The following is a 5,067-nucleotide window of genomic DNA, read 5'->3' on the forward strand; positions in this document are numbered from 1 at the left end:
ATTTATTGTTGTTGTTTTGTGTGCTATACGGGCAGATCACACTGTACAAAGTGCATCAGGGTAGCAGAGCAGAGTGCAGAATACCTGCAGAGAGAGAGATCAACATTAACATTTGAGAGGTCTGTTCGAAAGTCAGATAATTGTGGGGAAGAAACTATTCTTGAAAGTGCTCATACGTATATTCAAACTTTTAATCAGAGAATCAAAGAATCCCTCAGTGTGGAAACAGGCCCTTCGGCCCAACAAGTCCACACCAACCCTCAGAGTATCCCACCCAGACCCATCCCCCAATAACCCATCTAATCAACACTAAGGGCAATTTAGCATGGCCAATCCACCTAGCCTGCACATCTTTAGATTGTGGGAGGAAACCCACGCAGACACAGGGAGAATGTGCAAACTCCACACTGACATTCGCCCAAGGGTGGAATCGAACCTGGGTCCCTGGTGCTGTGAGGCAGCAGTGCTAACCACTGTGCCACTGTGCCACCATGCTGCCCGAGGGTGGAAGAGAGTATAATCGGGGTGGGAGGGAGTCTTTGATTATGTTGATTGCTTTCCTGAGGCAGCAGGAAGTATAGATGGAGTCAATGGATGGAAGGCTGGTTTGCTTGATGGACTGGGCTATGTTCATGACTCTCTAATTTCTTGCGGTCTTGGGCATACCGAGCTGTCATTGGGCGGAGTACTCAAAAAGAACAGTAAGCCCATAAGTGGGGAGGAATGCAACATGATTTCACTTCAAGAAGTAGAGATATAATTGTCAGAGCTAAAGGGATCGGGGGGAGAACTTGGGAACAGGTCATTGAGTGAATGCTCAATAGTGATCATATTGAATGGAGGCGCAGACTCAAAGGGCTGAATGGCCTACTCCAGATTCAATTTTCTCTGAATGTTTCTATGACACTGTGGTGTATGTGATATCTGGAGCAGGTATGTTAGACAAACACTTTCAAAGGCCTCCCTGAGACTGAATTAATCCAATGGAGGCATTGCCACGGTGTGATGCAGGATTATTGGGATTGACACAGTGGGCGACAAGGATGAAGGCAGTGCTCCCTGAATGTGATTTCCTCCAAACTAATAGATACAAATCTCAGCACAAATTGAATCATAGAATCCCTACAGTGTGGAAACAGGCTCTTTGGCCCAACAAGTCCACACCGAATCTCAGACCATCCCAGCCAGACCCATTCCCCTGTAACCAACCTAACCTACACATCCCTAAACACTATGGCCAATTTACCTAACCTGCACATCTTTGGATTGTGGGAGGAAACCAGAGTACCCGGCGGAAACCCGCACAGACACAGGGAGAACGTGCAAACTCCACACAGACAGTTGCCTGAGGGTGGAATCGAACCCAAGTTGCTGGCGCTGTGAGGCAGCAGTGCTAACCACTGAGCCACCATGCCGCCCCTGGCTGAGTTTGTTTGAATATCAAGGACTGTCGGGAACATGTGGTGGGCTCTCCTTTTCTCTATCAAATTCTGTGTCGTTCGGAAGGAGCATCTCTGTAGCCAGTGCCTTGTTCACCTGTCATTGAAGATTTACTGGTGCACTCTACTGTGTCAACAGTGACAAGAGATCCATTTTCCAGCCTGGGGCTTCACAAAGCTGTTGTTCACACGTACTGGTGGTTAACATACTGCTCCGTTTCAATGTCTGCTTTTGGTATTTGGATTGGGATAAATGTCACCTTGGCTGAGTGGTAGGACAGCACTATTCATTACAATCTCACTGCAAACACTTCAGCCCTATCATCTAGTCAGGCAGCTCACCACTGTACTGAAGAAGTGCTACACACTCTTTTCAGAAAAGACGTCAAACCTAAGCTCCCTTTGATTTCTCAGGTGGATTTTTAAAATAAGCAAATCTACAGAACTAAGTAAAAGCAAAGACGTACTTTTAGATAATGCCATTCGTGGTTGCATTCCCAAAGAACTTTGCAGCCAGTGGATTCATTTTGAAGTGCAGTCACTATCATAATATAGGAAACTGCAGCTTCCAATTTGTGCTCATCGCATCCTAAACATAGCACACAGGGCTCTGTGCTCTATGGTCTTTTCCTTGGGACACACACTGAGACTGTGCCTGGAGGACCATCAACTCAGTGAAAGATGCTCTTTGGTCTACCCGAAAATTGTTGGTCTTCCAGAGCAAGGAGTTGACCCTGACTGAGTGTTACAGACTGGCACATTCCAAGGTCCACTGCTGAGTTTGGGGCACTAAAGTTTGGGGCAGCTGCTGTTGCTAAGTTATCAGACCCTCCCATTGCCTTAGTGTATGTAAGTACTCTCCTGCGAAAGTAAGAAATGTCTTTGGTTTTTGCAACTGCAGGGAATGTCAAATGTTTGTTTTGCTTGAGCGGCATGGTAGTTCAGTGGTTGGCACTGCTGCCACACAACGCCAGAGACCCGAGTTTGATTTCACCCTCGGGTGACAGTCTGCGTGGAGTTTGCACATTCTCTTTGTGGGTTCCCTCTGGGTGCTCTGGTTTCCTTCTGCAGTCTAAAGATGTGCAGGTTAGGTGGATTGGCCATACTAAATTGCCCATAGTGCCTAGGGATGTGCAGTCTAGGTGGATTACCAATGGAAAATGCATGGTTATAGGATAGGGAGGTGGTCTGGGGAGGATGCTCTTCAGAGGTTTGGTATGGACTCAATGGCCTGCTGACACATTGGAGGGATTCTATGATATGCAAAGACTGTACAGAACTGCTTTAGTATCTGTGAATGTAGGTAAAGAATTGTTTATGAATAAAGTACATTTTTGCAATTTAAAAAAGTGTCAATTGAGGTACTGTTGGTGTAGCTGCACATGGCGCAGGTCTGGCCCATTCCCAGAACCTGTGCTGTTGTAGTCATCCAAGCCATCTTCCACTTCACCTGGGGATCAAAGGTGGATTAAGTCTGCAAGGACACCATGTACAAAACTCTGGATAAGTGGAGGAAGGATCCCCATCCTGATGGCCACCTTGTTGTTCGACTGTATCAAGCTGTGTGTGTAGACCCTCAGTAGGCAAACATCTAGTGTTACTACATAGTGAGGTTCTACCTGTCCCCAGTGTTATGATGGATGGGACTCCAAGTAGTTGGACCATTCTGTATCACCTGGCCTTTGTGGAAAACTTTACAAAACAAAAATGCCTATGACACAAGTCCATCAGGAAGTGGTCAGCATAGATCGTTCTCGAGATCCTGCAGGATAAGGACCAGGTAGAGTCCTGTTGTGTAGCTCCTTCGGCTGGCTGTCAAAGTCATTTGGCAGAATGCCTCATCACCAGAACATTCCCCAGTAAGCATGAAGAAGTTGCTTGGCTGGTGGTGAGAAGGGTGCTGCCCATCAGGTCCTTCTTACATGCTTGGTCTGTATGCACCATCACATGCTGCCCTCGAAGTGGCTGCGCTGGTGAAGAGATTGTCACTCATTTTGTTCTGAATTGGGCTTTTGACAAGAAGGTGTGGAAAGAGACGCAGTGTTTTTTGTCGAGGGTTCATCCTGAGCAGCTTTGTGATACAGGGCTCTGTGCACTATGGTCTTACCCTGGGACGCACACCAAAACAAACATCGACTACGTCTGGGAGACCATCAACTTAGCGCTGACGTTCAGCTGACTCAGATGCACTTTGGTCTGCCCAAAACCTGTTGGTCTTCCAGTGTAAAGAGTTGACCTCAATTGAGTATTGCAGACTGCACATTCTAAGGTCCAGGACTATGTGCTGATGGATGCACTAAAGCTTGGAAAAAGACCACCATCTAGGGTTTTTCTGATAAAGTATAACAAGGCTTTGTTCAGTTGTCAGACCCTTTTCATACCCAAAAACGAACATAGTTTCTTGCATAGGGAGAAAATGCCTTTGTTTATTGCAACTGCAGAGGACCTCTAAAAATGTCAAACTTCCAACGTTTTTTTTGTTTTTCTTTCCCTGCAAAGCTTGTACAAAACTGATTTAAACCTTTTGTATTTACTTACAAATGATTATTTAAAATAAAATATATTTTTGAAACAAAAACTGTCAATTGACATCAACACAGACAGATCAAACAAATAAAACCAGACGATACTGGAGTTACTCAGCAACACCAAAACATGCAAATGATACAGCCTGGTCTGACTCACTTCATGTACCTCAAGATGGAGCTCCTGGATGACCAATACTCCATTTCCAAGCATGACCGCTCCTTTTATTGATGCTCCCTCTGGGAGAGGAACAGAGTTCACTTAAAAAGATGGTCTGATGTAATTGCTTTGTGTGGGATCTTGCTGTGTGCACCGAGAGCTGACACAAATTCTCCAGACTCCTTTTGGACGGCCCCAAGACATGACCTAAATGCAGTTAGGTATTATCAAAACAAAAACTGAGAGGATAACTGGGGTGGGGGAGCGGGACAGTGCTGGTTGTTGTGGTTGGTACTGAGCTGGATTGGCCCATCCCAGTTTAGGAGGTGGTCATTTCCCTCACCCTCTGTTTCAGCAACATCCTGAAATTTGGTCAGTGGGATCTAAGGGTAAACTGATCTGATTTGATGACACCCGCCACCATCCCGGAATTGGGGGGTGGAGGGAGTTAAATAGCCCCCTCAGAAAATCCTGCCAATGATATCAACTGTTTCGAACCACCTTGCAGACTCAATTCATAGAGGGTCCAGTCCCACCAGTGCCTTCGTTTCCAAGTGATGGACTCTGTCTCCAATGGTTCATTGATTCTGGGTTGGGCCCATGCACCGTTGCTTGAAATCCTCAGGCTTCCAAGTGGGTGAGCCTGGGGTGGAGGGGCCCAGTGTTTTTGACTACAAAGGAGGGTTATGTTGCGGAAGGGGGAGAAAGGGGAATGGAGAGAGATCTCTCTATCAAGGCAGGGCCTGGCCCTGCCACCTTGCTTTTGTTATTGCTACGCTCTACCCAAACAGACAGAGAGACAGAGATGCACACACATATATAGACGCCACAAGCAGACAGAGATCCCAGGCAGAGATAGTAGGAACTGCAGATGCTGGAGAATCCGAGACAACAAGGTGCAGGGCTGGATGAACACAGCAGGCCAAGCAGCATCATAGGAGCA

The sequence above is a fragment of the Rhincodon typus genome, chromosome 7 (assembly GCF_021869965.1).
Source record: "Rhincodon typus isolate 14 chromosome 7, sRhiTyp1.1, whole genome shotgun sequence".
NCBI classification, from domain to species: Eukaryota; Metazoa; Chordata; class Chondrichthyes; order Orectolobiformes; family Rhincodontidae; genus Rhincodon; species Rhincodon typus.